General features: G+C 43.3%; 1 protein-coding gene across 4 annotated transcripts in view; it reads left to right on the top strand.

The window, feature by feature from the left end:
* ATF6 (activating transcription factor 6) overlaps positions 1-20,224 on the top strand; it is a 201,820-nt gene that overhangs the window by 148,501 nt on the left and 33,095 nt on the right. The window lies entirely within an intron of this gene.

Here is a 20,224-nt window from a genome sequence, read left to right as displayed (position 1 = left end):
ATCAGAAGCCTATTTATGTTTAGTCCATAATACTGATGAATTTGATTTCAATAGTGTCACGATTGCATTTTGTTTTCCTACCAGTGCTGGGTATTACCGAAAACACAAATAATGTTGTGACACCTTGGTATCATCTAAAGATGTTAAGGCATCTTGCTCATAATCTAGAAAAAAGAAAAAAGCCCAGAAATCACTGTGGTCCAAAGAGAAAGTCCCATAAGGAATATACGAAGTACTAAAGAAATTTAGTAAAGGAGATTATTTCCAGCTGGGCTCTTCATGGAAAAGAGAAAGAGCTTACTCCCAATGCCAGCTGTGTGTTGTAAATGAGCACAGTGTATATCGTTGACTAATTGCTTTCTCTGACACATCATATTAGGGCTCTAATGAAACCGGGGGACTGGCCATCCTTCTCAAGTCCATTTCTCCGACGTAATGGAACTACCCGTACTTTTTCTGTCTAGGAGTAGGAACCTCACGGTTTATGCGTAAGCCAAAAATGAAAAGCTCCTGGAACTAACCTGTAGTTGAGCTAGTTCGCATTCTGAGTGATGGTCATAGTTAAACCACCACATACAATTATTAAAAAACAAAACGAAACAAAACAAAAATCACTGGGATTCTAGATAAATTCCAGTAAGATTTAGTCTTGGAGAAAAAGTATTAGATATTATTAGATATCTATATTATTAGATATCTATATCTATATATCCGACCGCTTATTAGAAATGCTCAGGAGGCAGCTTTGTAGATATAAAAGAAAAACTTTGCTTTGCTAATGTCTAAAAGCATTATGACATTTTCTTAGTCTTACAAAGACATTAGAACAAATTTTTAAAAAACAAACAAACCGTAACACCGAGAACCTCTCTTCCTTCAGTAAAGACACACCTCCAAAGCTTTCATGGAGCAGTCCTACAACTACTTCAAGAAGAACAGTACATTCCAAAGAATATGTTTACACTCGAAGAAGATGTTTAGGAAGTAATCGTCTATTCTTATTTCATGGGTACCTAGGTTTCTGTGCTTTGAACCATGATAGATTTAAGTTCTGGTCAGCTCATGCTCAGAAAGGCTGTTATCTAAGCTTCAAAAGACAGAATTCACGAAATCTTGTTCTGATATTATGTTCTTATGCAAGAGAATGCCCGGTGTCATTTTTATAACAGTGAGCTATCCATAGTTATTAAGCCAAAAATAATAAGATGCTGTTCCACTCTGTTTATCTTGGCCCGGGGACCAGTTTTTGCAAATGAGCCTTTCATGGGTTTAAAGAATACAATCACTTAGAGGATCATTTCCTTTTTAATCTGGCTTGGATTTCTTGGTAAATAAATTCAGTTTTTTCCTTTTTAGAGTACAGTAAACCATTTGAAAAGTTAAGATTCAAATTCAAGAGATACTGGTTGAATGTATAGCATGTGCTAAGCACCGTGTGGCATCCTCGGGCTCTGTTCTGAACGGTCCCTTCACTGTTTGCTCTGGGGATCCGTCTCACATTAGAATCTGATTTTGCCTCTTCCCCCCAGGTGCCTGTGAGCCTGCAGGTGGGGTGGGTGTATGCTTGCTCCCCGCGGCAACTTCCACATCATCTCTCCTCCTTTCCCCCTCGGTCCCCCTGACATCTTAAACTGTATAAAATCAGGCTTTGCTCCTCTGACCCCTGTTTGTTGCCGTCCTCCCCCACCATCGCTGATGACTCACCGTCACTGCTTCTGCTAGCTCTCTGTACAGCTTCAGCATCCGCACAGAGGATTCATCCAGCACCCCCGCCTCTTTGGACCCAGTTCCCAGCCATATGGTCATACTCTAGACCTCATCACCGTCACTGATGCACTGACCGCCCTTGAAAACCCATCTCCGAGCATCCCACTCCTCCCACTGCCCTGCGTGGCTGGGCAGGGCAGTTCGTTCTTCCGTAGCTCGGCCGCCTCATCGGCGAAAGGAGAGATGCCTTGTACCTTTATCTTGAGTTGGCGAGAGAACGAAATGAGCGAAGGCGCTTTAAATAGCGCCTGGGCTCTTGTCCGGCTCTTGTCCGCCTGGCCGCGCGTGCCCCTGGGTCACGGTCGTCGTTGTCACGCTCACCGTCACGGGAGGGGCTTCCCTCCTTTTGGATCCCGCGTCGCGGCCCCTCTCGCGATTTCAGACCCTTGGCCTCTGCACCGACACTTCCCGTCCTGCGCCGTCAGCGTCTTCTCCGCCCCATCGCTACCCACGGCGTGTTAATACCGCCCGGGTGTGGGGCGGCCCTCCCAGCGCCCAGCTTCCCTGTGGCCCTTCAGAGAAACACTCTTGGAAGGGTTTGCTCGTCTCTGGCTCTGTCCTCCACACTCACCTTGTGGGGTTTTTTTCTGAACCGTTTTGAGACCGCGTTGCAGACACTCTTACGTTTTACCCCCGAATGCTTGAATATGCATCTGCTAAGCAGGGGGTATTCGACATAAACACAGGAAAGTGACTACGCTTAAAAAAAAAAAAAAAGTTTGGGGCACCTGGGTGGCTCAGTGGGTGGAGCATCCGACTTCGGCTCAGGTTATGGTCTTGCGGTTCGTGAGTTTGGGCCCCACGTCTGGCTCGCTGCTGTCAGCCCAGAGCTCCATTTCACATCCTGTGTCCCCCCCTCCCCCGCCCCTTCCCTGCTCACGCTCTTTCTGTCTCAAATATAAGTAAGCATTAAAAAAATAAGTTTAGGGGTGCTTGGGTGGCTCAGTCGGTGGAGCATCCCACTTGGGCTCCAGTCGTGATCTCACGGTTCATGAGTTCGAGCCTGGTGTCAGACTCTGGGCTGACGGCCCGGAGCCTGGAGCCTGCTTCAGATTCTGTGTCTCCCTCGCTCTCTGCCCCTTCCCGATTCATACTCTCTTTCCCTCTCTCTCTCTCTCTCTCTCTCTCAAAAATAAATGAACATGAAAAAAATAAGTTTAGTGTTGATACTATACAGTTTAACATATAGTCCACTCACATTTCCAGTTTGCCCCCAAAATACTCCTCACAGCTTTTCGTGGGGGGGGATTCAGAATCCAGACACCATATATTACCCCCACTTGTCACCCCTCTTTAGCACCTTTTCCTCTAGAACCCTTGCCTTTAAAAACAGAATTGGTCTTTCGTGACGTATACACCTTTTAGAAACCAGAGTTATTAAAGTATAACGTCCATACAATAAAAACTAACAATTTTATGTGTACAGGTTAACGAGTTTTGACAAATGTAAACGGTCGTGAAACCACCACTCAATCATGATACAAACGTTTTCCTTACTTCAGAATGTCTCCTTGTACCCCCTTCGCAGTCATTCCCCTGCAGTCCGTTTTTTGACATTCCTTCCTCTTGAAACGCTTCATTTTACATGCTCTCATGAAACCCTGGCTCGTCTAGTTTTCCTTCTGTGTCTCCTTCTCAGTCAGCTTAGCCAGCCTCTCTGTGAGGACAGCACGTTTGTCTGTCATGTTACGTTTGCCAATTACAACCCGGCACCTACCACAACGTCTGGTGCGTAAGAAAATTGCAAGACAAGGCACTTTGATCTGTGCTAATTCAGGTAATGCTCACCTGCCAGCTAAGTATTATCCTCCTTTCATCGCTGAAGACGGTAAAGCTCAACCAAGTAATTTGTACTGCTTGTACAGCCACTGCATCCCCGAGAGCCAAGAGCCAAGAGCCAGGATTTAAATAGCGTATAGAATACAGCCTGATTAATGAGAATGTTGTTATTTCAGTGTTAAAGACAGATATGTGAATATCAAAAATGTTTGGGATTCCAGAATTTAAGGTAGATTTTTATACCACTTTATCCCTTAGGGGTAAGGCTGTGCACATTCGGTGAGCGCGATGTAACGCAGTGTGATTCGTGTGTTTTGAATTTGATAGGCTCACGCTTGTTGAATGACAGATTAATTAAGTAAGGTAAATGCTATTTGGTCATTACTTTGTGGTCACTTGAAAGATTTTACTATTCTAATTCTTCACATGATTAAAAACAGTTGGCAAGCACGGTTTTTCCAATCTTTTCAAATGCAAATTAATTTAAATGTGTACTTAGTTAACCTTTCTACCACGTTGCTCGAGATTTGGAATTCACGGTAAAGAGTGAATTGAAATTATTAACCTCCTTTTCAATGCTTGTTGTACAAAGGAAAATGCATGCAAAAAATGGAAGGGGGCGCCTGGGTGGCTCAGTCGGTTGAGCGTCCGACTTCGGCTCAGGTCGTGATCTCGCGGTCTGTGAGTTCGAGCCCCGCGTCGGGCTCTGTGCTGACAGCTCAGAGCCTGGAGCCTGTTTCAAATTCTGTGTCTCCCTCTCTCTGACCCTCCCCCGTTCATGCTGTGCCTCTCTCTGTCTCAAAAAAAAAAATGTTAAAAAAAAAAAAATTGAAGTACAGAACTCTCCAAGATCCGTAAATTGGATTTCTTTGGCCTTATTGCGGGTATGAATTTGTATCACTTACAATCTGAAGAGTGTAAGTTAATGTGCACACAGAAACGTTCGGGCACCATTTGGAAGAGCAGAGGCGTAGTGAGGACATCTCTAACATTAAAGTTTTTCATCCTGAGCAGTGTAAGGGCTTGAGAAATTTGAATGAAAGATATTTTCCACCGTTTCTGAGTTCAGAAGTTACATGTAACTTGCGAAGGGACATGAGTTGTGGGCTTGATCCCTCTCGCTGACTCAAGTGGTGCCTGAGGCTTTGGAGAGGGTGATAGAAGGCATAAAATCAAATTTTGTTGAGCCGTTGGTTTATGTCGTATCCTGGACAGGGATATTTGGGAAGAGGAATTTGCTTTTCCAATTTTGGCAAAGTAAATTAGATTCCGAAGTCAATATCGGGTCTTAAACCATAACGTATAATGATTCTACTTTGTGGTTTTGAGCTGTGGAAAAAAGTCTATACAAGAAATAGCTAAACAGACTGGGATATGGGTGTGAAACTAATGCCGTTTAGAAAATAGCAGTTACATCATTCTGTTTTCTATGCCAGTTTAATTTTTGTAATTTACTTCATTTTGCAATCCCTTTTGTTACTGAATTTCCTTTGTCTCGTATGACCTTTGAAAACAGGTTAGTAAAGCTGTAAGAAAGGCTTTCTTTGAGGGAATTCTTCACCCTGAAAATTATTAAAGTAAAATAAAATGCTAGGTATGCTTTAAAAACGCTTTTAAAAAATGATTGCAGATGGTTGGCAGGGCAGTGGATGATAAATTAAAGGCTATTGCTATTTTTAAAGAAAGGATTCTGGAAGTTTTCCTTATACTATAAGTCAACATTTCCTGCTTTTAAATGATTTCCACTTATGTTGTGGTAAAACTGTTCATTTCCTTTCTTTCTTTCTTTCTTCATAAGTAACTCAACAAAATAGACCATAGTAGAGATCTTGTTTTTAATGGTAGCTGCTTTGTAAGTATCTTTCACAGAGAATGAACACTGCCATTAGCAAACAGGTTCCATAATGTGACCACCATTTTCACTGATTGGGTTTTACTGTTCTCCTGCCCTCTGTGTGTCATATACCTAAGTTAGTGTCATACCTGAGTAATAAAGAGAAAACTCTAACTCAGATCCTACCCTGTCCTTAGTAAGGGTTCGCGTAGATGAACAAATGACTATAAGGCTAAGCTGTATTTATATTTAATCTCGAAGTAATTTCCACGTGAAGAAAATTGAGAAGAACTTACTAGCAATGAAACACCTTTTTAGTTGAAGAGGACGTAATAGAAGGGCAGGAAGAAAACCAACTAAATAAATGTGTTGGTTCTAATAATAAGAGAATGTTGATACAACTGCTTTTGATGATCACCGGTTTCATAAAACTGTGATCCCAAAGAAAATGTATTTGGAAACTGGCCTATTTAGACATGTTCTACACAAGCAGGCTGGTTGTCCAAGAGAACTGTGCCTAAAAGTTGTGCCTTTTACTCTTATAAGTCCATTTTTTTTTTCTTAAAGGTCTGCAAATTACCTACTTTCCTAAAATACATTTGCAAGCTTGCATTTTCTTTGCAATTTATTCCATGTCAGTGTTCTATAATTGTGTCCAGACAGTTGAGTGGAGTCTTCTCTTCATACTACGTTTTAAATTTTTTAAAGATGCACAAATATTTGACTTTTGATTCACTACTGAGACCAGTAGCAAAAATTCCCACACTGAGAATTTCTACTGAGAAAGGGAGAAAAATGACACTACTCACCCGGAAAAAAGATTGTTTTCTTTCAGGGTATATCTGTAGATCTATTAATTATATGTAACTGGCAGTAAAATGATGAGTGTTAATATTCACTATACTGGCTATGATAAACAATACCTTCATAAAGACCTAAGTTTTCACTTTAATTCCTCGGATTCAATTGGCAGTTTCCTAGTGGAAGATAATCACGTATGCGAAGCAGAATATGACTCAAATTGTCTTTAGAATGTAGGTAAAATTTGGCTCATTTCCTTAGGTCCCTTTTTAGCCATGCTAAATCACCAGCTAGGCCTAGACCAACAGTGGTGATTTAGATCAGTTCTAAACCAGAAACAACATGCTGATTAATATTTTAAGAGAGATCAGTTAAGTACCGGCTAGTTATAAATTGTAACGCTTCTGGCATAGGATAAAAAATTCGAAGAATATATGAGAGGTGATAGAATCTTGGTGACTAACCTCGCTTGGTACCTTGGAAAGCAAAACTTGAACTGGACTGGAAAGGAAACTTAGAGTAGGATAAGGAGAGGAATATGTATTTACATAAGGACTGCATTTAGCTGTAAGTAACAGAAAACCTTAACTAAGCATTGGCTTAAATAAATTGGATTCATTTTTTCTTCTATATTAAGAAGTCCACAGCAACGAACCGGTCTAGTTGCCAGTGTTGGTTCAACAATTTAAGGATGCTAGGACTAAGGTTGCCGCAGTTCTCTCGGCCTTTCCCAGATGTCCTCAAAGTGGCTGCTGCGGCTCAAGCCATCGCATCTGTATTTCAGGCAGGAAAAAGGAGGAGGGCGTGGCGTCTTTCAGGAAAGCAAACATTGTCCAGACATTTCTAGCAGTCTTCACTTATGTCTCATGGGACATAAACTGGCTCACGTGCTTATGCCTGACTTCAAGGGAGGCTCAGAAATACAATGTTTTAACCAGGCACACTGTGATCGGAAAAAAACACGTGGACTTCTCTTAGCATGGAAGAAACGGATACCGAGTGGACAGCTCAGCAGCAGCTGCTTGCCGCGGCACTTCATCATGTGCTCGGTTGAGACTGAGGAAAGCCTCTGGGAGGAGACGGGAAAGAGAGGACGCGTGTTGAAGAGAGTGAGAAATAGTGTTTACTGCCTGAGACGCAGCTATATGATTGAGGCCATTAATGAGTGAAGGAAATGACTGACAGCTCTCCAACATAAAAATTACACCGCGAAAGCTCTATTAAGAGACGGCTGATCGGGCTGAGGTCTGTGAACGAAAACAAAAAGTTAGGAGGCAAGGTGAGCTGGGATGCTTTGCAACAGTGTTGGGGTGAGGTTGTTAAAGGCCTGGGATGGAGAGAAAGGAAAAATGTCCAAAGACATTGCAAAGGAAAAGTCTATTGCGCTTGGCGGCTGAAGGAGGGAGAAGGAGAAGCTGATTCCGTGATTCTGGAATAGCCGTCCTGTGGCTGTTTCTTGCCACCCTCATTTCCTCTGGTTGAAGTCATCAGGGCATCCATGTTTAACTGCTCCCAAACCGTTCGGTTATCCCCACTTGGCATAGCCTCTTCTGAGCCCTCTTGTACAAAGTAAGTCTGGAAGTAGATTTGGGGAATGGGGAAAAGAAGGTGAATGCTGGACCTGCCTTTCTGTACTTGAATGCCTCTCACTTTGTTGAGAGTGATGTTGCTTTGAAGACTTACTGGCAGTTGCACAGGTAAATTTTTTTTTTCAGGAGTAGTTTGTCTTTTCTGTATTTGATTTGCTAATAAACTTTTTAATGTGTGGGGACGTTTGCGAGTCTCCAGAGATTTACATCGGATCGGCTTGCGCTGCGCCTTCTCGGATATTCGTACTTCTTTTCTTTCTTCACCCAGAGGGGCCAGTTCCCGAGACCCCTGCACCTCGCCGACCTTCCGAGTCCCATCAACTTTCACTGAGGCCACTTTCCCTCTGTCTCCCTTGCGGCGAAAATCTGTTTCTACTCAAACAGATGGTTTAGCTTTTGACTAATAAAAGCTAGAGATCAGCATCTATTTGAGCCAACAAAGTTGGTTTGAGCTTCCTACTACTGACTGTTCAAAATCTGAATCATTTCTTTATTTTAACATGTTGAGGTCCTCAGATTGGATTTTTCTTTGTGCTGGAACATCAAGGGTCTTACTGTAGTGAGTCGGAAGATTGAACCATCTCACATCATCTCCAGTTTCTGTCTTTCCGAAGAACTACTTAAGCTCAGGGCTCAAGTCCTCGGTTCCTTCTCTTCTGCCATGATAGCAGCTGGAAACAGTAGGGATCCTAACTTTCTGTGGAGCATGACAGATAATTTCTTTGTTATTTAAGACACAGCTGGGGACGGATGCTAGGCCAGCATCATCTCAGGGATATACGTGTCACAGACGCTGTCATTCTGTCCACATTGGAGAATGCTCCTTTTCTTGGGCTTTTACAAGTAAAGGTTAAAGCATCCTCAGAAATCTAGGTTTTTCTGAATCTAGAATGTTGCAGCTGACAATATGGATACGGATCGTTAAAACTTTCGCTTTGGGAATCTTGAGCGAATCAGACAAGAATTGCCTTTGGACTTACCCGAATATCCGTAGAGATATTTTCTTCCATATTTATTACAGATTTTACGATCTGAGACAATCGCGTGCCTTAAACATAAGATTTAGATTAAATAATGAGGCAAATGTGAACCGTAGAATAGTTTGTTGCTAGGAGCGGAGTTGTTAGGAGGACCGTACTGTTATTTTGAGGATGTCTAAAGCCCATCGCTTTGTTTTCATCCTATTTACCATACAGGACAGGACCTTGTGGGAAATGTGATCCACTTGGTATCACTACAGTAGAGATTAGGACAAGGAAAGACTCATTAATATTCATGTTGTCCAGCCATGAAGTACCAGGGTTAAAAGGCGTCCAGGGTAACTCCCTTCCGGTGTTAGGATTTTCTCCTGCAACACTTTGCTCCGTGGCCGGCCACTTTAGATACGGTCCCCTCCGAGGATGCAGACTGCCTGCTTTAAATAGCTCTGGCGATTTGGAGATTGTTCCTCTTCTGTCTCTTCCTTCCTGTACCTACAAATCCACAGGATTATATATAAAACTAGTCTTTCTTCCACACGACAGACCTTCAGCTACTTGCAGTCCGCAGATTTCCTCTGAGGCTTCAGACACCAAGGCCTTCCAGTTGTCAGAAGCTGCTCTTGTGACCTGGGTTCAGGGTGTCTCAGTCCTGGGTGGGTTCAGGTTTCCCACCTCTGAAGGAGGGCTGTGAATCCTGAACATAATGGAGTATCCCCAAAGTCTGTGGACTGTATTTCAGTTGGGGACAGCAAAGTGTTTTTCCCGGTTACATTGTGGGTTTGGTCAGTCCTAGTCCGTGGCTCCTTTCACGTATATGACCACCAACCCGTGTCTCTTCCATTTTGCTTGCTGATTTTGATTTTTGGGCCATTTTTTTATCCTGATTTAACATCTTTTTGATAAAGTTGTTTTTTTTGGTTTTTTTTTTTCTTAAATCCCTTAAACATTCCGGGAAAGCTTTTCTGAGCCCACAGAATGGGTTTGGTGCCCCTCCCCCACCTCCACTGCCCCGAATACTCTGAACTCTTTATTTGTGTAACATTCATATTATTTACCATCAGTAGCTTATTGTCTGACTTCACTGCTAAACTGTAGGCTCTTCAAGGTTAGGGGACCCTATTTGTTTAATGTTTTTCGTTAGTCCTAGTGCCTCCTGAAAAACATGTGCCTAACACACAGTAGGTGCTCATCAAAATGGGTTGGATTGAGTTAAGTGTGTACAGCCTCTTTGTCATTGGTGTCTAGGAAACGATACCATTTCTTCATACCAGGTACTGCCATTTGTATCCAAGAAAAAAAATGTAATTAAATAAACAAATACACATACACAGAGTGATCTTTGAACTGAATCCTGAAGGATTCATAGGATCGGCCAAGTGTGGGGGACGTTCTGGGGACAGTGGATATCAGAGAAAGAAAACTAGTTAGCCTGCATGGGAGATTAAAGTAGGATTTAAGTGCCTGGGCCTTGAAGTGCAGAGGAAGCCAGAGAGGCCAGCAGGGTTCGGTTCACAAAGGCCTGGAGGACAAGATGTGGAGTTTTGGGTAATAGGGATCTACTAAAAAGATTTTGGGCAGAGGAGAGGCACTAGTAGGATCATGTTTCAGATACTTCCCTGACAGCAAGGATGGATTGGGGGGGGGTGGGGGTGATACTTTTACAGAAGCAACGGTTAGAAAGTTACAATCATCTAGGCAAGAAACAGCAGTTTGAACACACACACAGATTACGTCACAGTTTCTGGGGGCCAGGGATGTGGGAGCGGCTTAGCGGGGTGCGTGTGGCTCTAGGTCCCTCGTGGGGTTGTAGTCAGGCTGTGGGTAGAGCCGAAGGTTTGACGGGGGCTGACGGATCTGTTCCCAAGCTCACTCGACTGTCGGCAGCCCGCTTCGGCTCCTCACCAGGAGGGCCTCTTCCTGGGGCTTCCCCGGAGCAACTGATCCGCGATCCAAGAGGGCAAGAGAGTGAGAGACTGAGAGAGCTCCTCAAACAGAAGCCAGTCGTTTAAACCTGGTCTCGGAAGTGACACGCCGTCTCTTCCCCGCGTGCTGTAGATTACACGGACTGAACCTGGCACGTCGGAGGAGGGGCTGCACCAGGGTGCGAACACCTCGAGGTGGGGCTTAGGGGCGGAGGGAGCATCTTGGGCCGCTTACCATGCTGGCTTGTCACAGTGTACAGAGAGCGAGTCCAGAAGTCGGGAATATCGTGGGGGGTTTATGGAGACAAAAGGACAGAATACCTCACCTCGAATCTAGCCTGTTCATCGTTTCTCACAGCCCATGACTGCCTAGTGCACTTGCTTGACTGGAAGGTCCGATCATGGCGCCCCCACTGTGAGTGTTAAATAATGGTTAGTGTGCCATCATGGCTTCGTTTCCTGAGCTCTGATAATCTGGTTCCACGTTTGTTTTGTAGCGTAACGCGGCTGTAGTTGAGCTTCACGCGTAGCCATCACATGGCACTCTGCTACGTAATGCACAGATTTTGGAGGTACCCTACCATGTGATTTATGCCTTCAGAGAGCTCATAATCTCACTGGGAAGCAGGACCTATGTAGATCAGAGAGAATCTCAGAGCTGGAAGCCTGAGACAACAGGCAGGAGGGGGATTATGGAAGGCAGGAGACAGCAGCCTCCTGACACAGGTAAGAAAACAGGTGGAGGCAAATGACTGAGGGGCTGTGACCCAAAGCCACGTCTTTACATCCCTCCCTCCCCCCCCCCCCCCCCCCGGCACAGCTCGTGAGTTAAATGTGAAAGGTAATGTTTTTCCTACCACCAAGGACATTCTTGGAAAGCAGAAACCATTTTTATATTTGAAGCAAAATGACCTAGTATTTGATGTGGGGAAAGGCGAGGCGTGTCTTAGAAGACGTTTCTGTCTTTTGTTAGAAAACCACCTCACTCCGTCATGATCACTGTGTGGCTTGGGGCTGAATTATCATACATGAGTAAACAAAATAATTCACGGTGCCACATACCTTACAGTGTTGAAAGCAGGGACCACCCTAATGGACAGTGAGATCTTTACATAAACTTTCCCGTGTATGTGTGTGTGTGTGTTACATTTATTTATTTTTGAAGGGGAGAGAGATAGCGTGAGTGGGGGGAGAAGCAGAGAAAGAGGGAGACACAGAATCGGAAGCAGGCTCCAGACTCTGAGCTGTCAGCACAGAGCCGGATGCGGGGCTCAAACTCACAAACTGTGAGATCACGACCTGAGCTGAAGTTGGACGCCTAACTGACTGAGCCACCCAGGCACCCCAGACTTTCCCATTTTAAAGTAATAAATATCCATGGTTAAATAATGTAAAAATCATAGTGCAAAATTATGAGTAAAGACAGTAACCAAACATGAGCTATGTGGTTAGAATGAGAGTAGAAATAAAGAAAATAAAGCATTTACAAGATCTACTCAGTATATATCTACCACAGCTTAAAATATTTTGGAGGGTTTTTTCCTTCCAAAACAAAATGCTTTTTAATCGTCCATCATCTATATCACTAAATAGTTTAAGTTGCAAATTCAGGTTTAGTTCCTCTGTTTTGAGCACCCACCATGTGTGTTAAGCATATCGTGGGGTTCTTTGACATACATAATTGCATTTGGTCCTCAAAAGGCTTCATGACAGTTTGATCCCTGTTTCGCAGCTGTAGTGGCTATGAAATTCGGGGAACCATCAGTGAACTTTCTGAATAGTCTTTTGCCGTCAGTTTCCTGTGGCCCCAGCACTGGCTCCTGTCGGCCTTGCCCTCAAGCACAGTTTGCGACTAGTGAAGACAGGAGAATTGGATACGAGTTTATGCTCCCATAATTCCAGAGTAACAGCTGCTGCGTTTATGTTCCAGTCATCTATAAATATTTTAATATTAAGCACATAATTTGGCGTGCTGGCCAACCAAAAGATGACATATTTATATTCTTAAAAGATAGACGCACTCACCCAACAGTTCCCTGGAATTTCCATGGTAAACTGAGAAGACTTTTTCACCACTATCTTAAAACAGGAAGAAACAGTAGGAAGCTTCAGCTTCCTTGCCCTCCTAAGTTTACCTAAGTAAAGCGCTGTTTTAGAAATTCATTCCATCCAAGTTTAGTGGACATTGATTTCAAAGTTTGCTGGCTTTTTCCATGGTACTTAAACATACTTTTCCCCCCCATTTTCTAGGAAATCAGTGTTAGTCCTTTCCCTAAACTAGCTTGTCCCAGACCAATAGATCAGTTCCACGTTCAAAATAAAACATACCACTTTGTAGTAAAATTAAGCAGTCTGTCTTCTCACGAATGAAGTTACTGTCTGCATTTGTATAGATGTGGCCCTGTGTTTTCCCAGGAAAACAGGCCTGCAGTCAGACTAAAATAGCTAGTAAAGTTCCTTTAGAAGGACTAGGCTGTGAGGCGCCTGGGTGGCTCAGTCAGTTAAGCATCCAACTCTTGATTTCAGCTCAGGTCATGATCTCACAGTTCGTGAGTTTGAGCCCCACGTTGGGCTCTGTGCTGACGGCATGGAGGCTGCTCGGGATTCTCTCTCCCTCTCTCTGCTTCTGTCTATCTCTCAAAATAAATGAACTTAAAAAAAAAAAAAAATGGAATAGGCTGTGAACATGAAAAATCTCTTGCTCCCTCAGTTGAGTTCAGTTAATCATGTTCTTCTCACACATTCTAGCAAATGTACTATCCTATTAGTGCTGTCTTCTCTCTCTTACCCCACAGAGCCTCATTAAGCATACAGTTAATAAGTACTACTTTGTAAATAGCCAGTTTGATTCCACATTTATGAAGAACCTACTAAATGTTAGAAGTCATTTTATGAGCAGATACTATTTAATATGAAAATTATACATTAGGCCCCTGCCCTAGGTAAGCTCACAATATAATAGAGCTTTTTTTTTTTTTTTTAACTTTTTACTGCTTTTATGTGTAAGTTTTCTTTAGTTTCAAATAACGGGGTATTTAAGCAGAATTTGATAACATAAGCAGAATTTCTAGGAGAGTCAGAGGAATAGACTTAGAGGTTTGTTAAGCAAAAACAGAGCCCCAAATTACCCCACAGAGCGTGCACCACTGATACCACAGATTCCAAATTCTGCTTCCAGAACCAGTGCCATGGGTGACTCTTGAAACCAGATGCTACTGCTTCCAGCGCCTCCCCCACCCCCCACCCCAGAGGAGTTTCATAGCCATGGTTTCTATGTAGTCTAGAGCCTGGTGCCTTTGGTTGGCATTGCCTAGGTCACATGCCCACACCCTAGTTACAGGGAAGCCTGGGAACGAAAGTATCTGGTACTGTACTGGAAAAACCTATAGCCCTCCTCTCCTGTATCTTCCTCCTTCACCCCTCACACGGAATAATCAGAACACTAGTGGCCACCATTTTGGGGAGGCGGTCCCCTTACCAAGCAGTTCTCCATGACACCAGCTGAATGTCCTACAGTCTAGCTCAGTTCTACGTGGAGATTGCACCCGATCCCTGGGTTGAAGGGCTCCATTCCATAAGATTCCTCCCACCTCACTTCAAATGCCAATCACAAGTAGGTCCCCAGAGTACCCAAAACTTCTGTCCACGTTGGCTATAAATCAAGGGTTCTCTTGACCCCTTTCTCAGGTTCAGTGAATTTGCTAGAGCAGCTCACAGACCCAGGGAAACACATTTACGAGTTTATGAAAGGATGTGATAAAGGATACAGATGAACAGCTAGATGAAGAGATACAGAGTGAGGTCTGGGAGGGTCCCAAATGCAGGAACTTTTGTCCCTGTGGAGTTGGGGTTGTCTATGTGTTTAACAGCCTAGAAGCTCTGAGGTCCCCATACTCTTGGGATTTTTATGGAGGCTTCATGGTGCAGGCATGATCGATCATTAACTCCATTTTCATTCATTAACTCCCCCCTTCACCAGAGAACGGGGAGTGGGGCTGAAAATTCCAGACTTCGAATCTTGGCTTGGTCTTTCTGATGGCCAGCCCCCATCCAGGAGCCCATCCAGAGTCACCTCATTAGAACAAAAGACATTCCTGTTACCTGGGAAATTACCTGGTTTCAGGAACTCTGTGGGCAGAGACCAAAATATATCTTTCTGTTATCTCACAGGTACTTAAACTTATATAGTGGGAGGTAAGTGCTACCTCATAAAATAGGAGAATCTCTAAACCTAGGAAGATGGTCAGATGCTTTGGCCAAAAACTTCTCCCAATAGCATGTTGAATAATCAGAGAAGGAAAACACGGGAAGTGAGAAGAAGAAAACAACAAGCAAAGGAGAAGTACCATGAATTTGGCCTTAATGTCACTAAAAGAAGTGTTGTTTTTTCAAAATCGTATTTTCCGGCGGAAATGCAAACTGGTGCAGCCACTCTGGAAAACAGCGTAGAGGTTCCTCAAAAAATTAAAAAATAGAATTACCCTATGACCCAGCAATAGCACTACTGGAATTTATTCAAAGGATATAGGAGTGCTGATTCATAGGGGCACACGTACCCCCATGTTTATGGCAGCACTTTCAACAATAGCCAAATTATGGAAAGAGCCTAATGTCCATCAGCTGACGAATGGATGAAGAAGATGTGGTTTATACATGCAATGGAATACTACTTGGCAATGAGAAAGAATGAAATCCTGCCATTTGCAACAACATGGGTGGAACTAGAGGGTATTATGCTAAGTGAAATAGGTCAGTCATATGTTTTCAGTCAGATGTGGAACTTGAGAAACTTAACAGAAGACCATGGGGGAGGGGAAGGGGAAAAATTAGTTTCAAACAGAGAGGGCAGGAAACCATAAGAGACTCTTAAATGCAGAGAACAAGCTGAAGGTTGATGCGGGGGGTGGGGGGGCGGAGAGAAGGGAAAATGGGTGATAGGGGCATTGAGGAGGGCACTTGTTGGGATGAGCACTGGGTGTTTTATGTAAAGCGATGAATCATGGGAATCTATTCCCGAAACCAAGAGCACACTGTATGTTACCTAACTTGACAATAAATTATATAGAAATAAGTTAATTTAAAAAAATGATAATAAACATGTTTTCCTAAACCATTTGATAAAACTCCGTTAATGGAAGGCTAAGTGATAGGACCTAAGTTCAGAAATCCTAAAGAATGTACCCTCCCCTTGAGGCTCATTTACTCTCTGCAAATACAGGAACTATCATCTCTTCGGAAAGGGTTATTAGCCTCAGTATAACGTACAGGAAAAAGGCCCACACTTGGAGTCAAAGCTCCTAGTGTTCACCCTGCTCAGTCCTCAGCCAGATGTGTGACCTGTTAGCAACTAGTTCAGTTTTACCGAGATGGTTGAGGTAGGTGATCTTCAGTCTCCTGTGGGCTCTAAAATTCTGTAACTTCTACATGATAGGCCAATGACAATTATTTTTACTTGAATTGATTGTAGGTTTTAGAAGGCCAGTAAATCATGAGTTTATTTTTTGATGACAATAAATTTCCATGAACTCAAAGAATTAAGTCTCCATCTTCCACTTAGTTTTTTGTTGTTTATTTTTTAAACAATGGTATTTTCCCACACAGTACAGTTTAAGCATTCAAGTTGCGACAGGGGAAATACTCACTGAATTTGTCATCATTATTTTTGGCTTCTATGTCTATGAGAGCCTTGTTAGTTTCCTAGTTTCGATAATTTATTTTTCAAATAGATAGTAAGCCGCAGCGTATCTGATTTAACACTTGGGGATTAAATTGCACTTATGGAAATGGATTAGAATGGTACCATGTGTCTTTCAAAAAGGGCTTTATCTTAGTATGAAACACCAGATTCTTCATATTTATTGTAAAGTAGTGAATTTTGGAGACTTTCTATATCCCCTGATAAGCTCACTGTTTTGATTCAGTTGATTTAGTGATGGAAATGGCCACACACTGTGCATATATAATGAGTAAGTGAACCAAGCAAATAAATGCTGAAGAGTTTGCCACGTTTTACCTGCCCGCCAGTTGTGTACGAGGGTTCCATTTTTTCAACATTCTTGACAACACTTATTTTTTTTTCTTTTGATTATATTCATCCTGTGGGTGTGAAATGGTTTGTCAGCTCATAGTTTTCATTTGCATTTTACCAACGGCTAATCATGCTGAACATCTTTTCACGTATGTTTATTGGTCAACAGATCATTTTTCAGTTTGGTTATTTGTCTTTTTATTACTGGCTTGTAAGAGTTCTTTATATTTTCTGAATAAAAGTCACTTACGAGATACGTGATTCGCAAATATTTTTACTCATTCTGTGGGTGTGTCTTTTCACTTTCTTGAGCAAACCTTATTCTTAACTCTGGTTAAATTTTGGTCTCTTGAACTTTCTGCTAAGTTTTCTAAGTGTCTCAAGCTGTGAAGTAACCTGATATTCTTTGAAAGTAGAACTCGATTCTTTTTTTTAAAAAAATGTTTATTTCTTTTGAGAGACAGAGAGCACGAGTGAGGGAGGGGCAGAGAGAGAGAGGGAGAGACTGCACCAAGGAGGCTCTGCATGGGCAGCACAGAGCCCCACACGGGGCTTGATCCCACGAACTGTGTGATCATGACCTGAGCCAAAATCAGGAGTCAGACGCTCAACTGACTGAGCCACCCAGGCGCCCCAGAAGTAGAACTAGATTCTAATTTAAAACTGTAACAGAAAAGAGTAGCTGTTACAGGAACCAGTATTTTTTGGCTTTTTACCACAGGCCCAGCATTGCACTGAGCGCTTTATCACCCTAAAATGTAGGAATTCTTACTCCTGTTACCTGTGTGGAGAAACAGAGGCTTGAAGAGGCTGGGTCGCACTAAGAAATTGGAATGCCAGTGCACCTTATTTTCTTAATTGCTATTCATATTTTATTTTGTATCTTCATAACACACTATCATGTTTTGTAGAACGATGTTATCTTACAGCTGCGTTCTTCATTCACTAATAATCCCGAAATTTTTCTCGGGTGTATTGGAACCTAGTCGTTCATTTCTGCTCTTGGAGCTTTCCCTCTTTGAAACTGGATTTCTTAGTTTCTGACCAGATCTTTCCACTAATACAACCTTTTGATTTTTTTCCTGCCCCCTCCAAATTGGCTCTTTCAAACTAATTTTAATACTTGTCAGTGTTTAAAAAATATTGTGAAGGTCAACTTGCTGTTACAAAGTAATTAAATGTATATTTTAGGCATCGTAAATGTCTTTCAGATTTTAGCCACTGTCAAGAATTTAACTGGTCTGCTTCTCCTTTAAAATGTGGCCCAATGGATTAGTTATAAATTGCTGTGTAACAAATTACCCCAAAACGTAATTGCTTAAAACCACATTCACTGTCTCCCAGTTCCTGTGGGTCAGGAATCCAGGTGTTAGCTGGGTGCCTCCGGCCCCAGGTCTCTCACGAGGCCACCGTGAAGCCACCAGCTGGGGCTGCAGGCCCATTCTGAAGGCTCGGTTTGGGAAGGATCCATGTCCAAGTTTACTCACATCATTACCGTTGGGTTTCAGTTCCTTATGAGCTGTTGGATTGAGTGCTGTGCTTTCTCACTGGCTGCTGGCCACAGGCCTCCCCCAGTTCCTTGCCACACGAGCCTCTCGTGGGACGGCTCACAACATGGCATCCGGCTTCTCTCAGAATGAGCAGACAGGAGAGTGCTCCCAATAGAAGCCACAGTCTCTCTTTTTTTTATGTTTATTTGTGAGAGAGAACACAAGTGGGAGAGGGACAGAGAGAGAGAGAGACATAGAATCCGAGCTGTCAGCACAGAGCCCAACATGGGGCTTGAACCCACAAGCTGTGAGATCATGACCCCTGAACGGAAGTCAGACGCTTAAATGACTGAGCCACCCAGACGCCCCAGCCACAGTCTCTTTGTAACCTAATCTCAGAGTTGATAACCCATCAACTTTTATCCTTTTTCAGTCACTGGAAGCAAGTCACTAACTACAGTCCACACTCAACAGAAGGGTGCCAAGGGTATCAATACTGGGATGCAGGGCCCACGGAGGTTGACGTTAGAGGCTGCCTGTCACATGCAGTGAATGTGTTGTTCAGTCGTGAAGTATCCACGAGTCATGGCGTGCTTAGAAAACTGGCATATGTAACTCCATCATGCAAACAAGTGATAATTTTCAGATAGTATGTATTGGAAGTTGTCTCCATCCTAAAATGTGTGTGTGTATTTAAAAGTATCTTAATTATAAATACTTGCTACTCATTCACTTTATTGAGACAGCGTTCGAGTCCTGGGACAAAATCAGGAGAGAAATTTTTATGTGTAACTTCATTTTTTTTTTTTTCCTTGACTTAGAAAGATGGACGTTGGTCAGTCTCAGTAATGAAAGACTTTGGCCCGTGTAAAGAGGATTTCCGTTTGAACATGTTGGGCGTGCCCAAGAATATTTTTCTTCCTCCTAAACCTTACTGTAAACTTCAGGCCTAATCTGACAAAATAAGTAGTTCAGACTGGACTTCAGTAATTCATTTGTTCAACAGGGCTTTACTGAGTTACTCTTACAAGTCATTATGAGTTGCACCTGCAATGAAAGTCCACACTCCTCCTTCGGCCTCCATAGCTCAGGTGATCTCTGTCCATCTCTCCAACTTCCTTTCCAGTATCACCACCACCCACCCGCCTTGTTCTTTCCACCAAGAGCCCACAGTTCTTCTTGTGCTTCTTTGCCCTGGCTGCTCATTTATGCCTCAGGCCTTTCCATCTTTCTGGAAACCTCTTACTCCAGATGATCACATGGCTCACTGCTTTACTTCATTACCTTCTCTGGTCCCTCATCGCTGCCACAAGGAGGCATCCGTTCACCACTCTTCGCGATGTAGGAAGGACCATCAAAGGCCAAGGACACGGTAACAATGATGTTTGAGAAAGATTATTCTGCTGGCAGTGTGCAAAATGACTTGTACGTAGGGGCGCCTAGACGGCTCAGTGGGTTAAGCGTCCAACTTCGGCTCAGGTAGTGATCTCACAGCTCGTGAGTTCGAGCCCCACGTCAGGCTGTAGGCCGGCAGCTCGGAGCCTGGAGCCTGCTTCGGATTCTGTGTCTCCCTCTCTCTCTGCCCTCCCCCCGCCTCCACTCACGCTCTGTCTCTCTCTCCCTCAAGAATAAATAAACATTTAAAAAAATGTTTTAAATGACTTGTATATACACAGAGGTTGGACTGAACGTGTATGAGCAGAGACAACAGTTAGGAACTTTCACACTCACGCAGGTGTCCATCAGTAATGGTCTGATGTGGAAGAAAGGACTGTGTATTCTTTTTTTTAATGTTTATTTTTGAGAGAGAGAGAGGGAGAGACAGAGCATGAGCATGGGAGGGGGAGAGAGAGGGAGATACAGAATCCAAAGCAGGCTCCAGGCTCCAAGCTGTCAGCACGGAGCCTGATGTGGGGCTTGAACTCATGAACTGCGAGCTTATGACCCGAGTCAAAGTCAGGTGGTCAACCGACTGAGCCACCCGGGCGCCCCAAGGACTGTGTGTTCTTACGCAGAACAGAATATACTCCAGAA

Source organism: Panthera tigris, chromosome F3 (genome assembly GCF_018350195.1).
Source record: "Panthera tigris isolate Pti1 chromosome F3, P.tigris_Pti1_mat1.1, whole genome shotgun sequence".
Classification (NCBI taxonomy): domain Eukaryota; kingdom Metazoa; phylum Chordata; class Mammalia; order Carnivora; family Felidae; genus Panthera; species Panthera tigris.
Note: the sequence above shows the minus strand (reverse complement) of the source record. Positions and strands in the feature narration are given on the sequence as shown.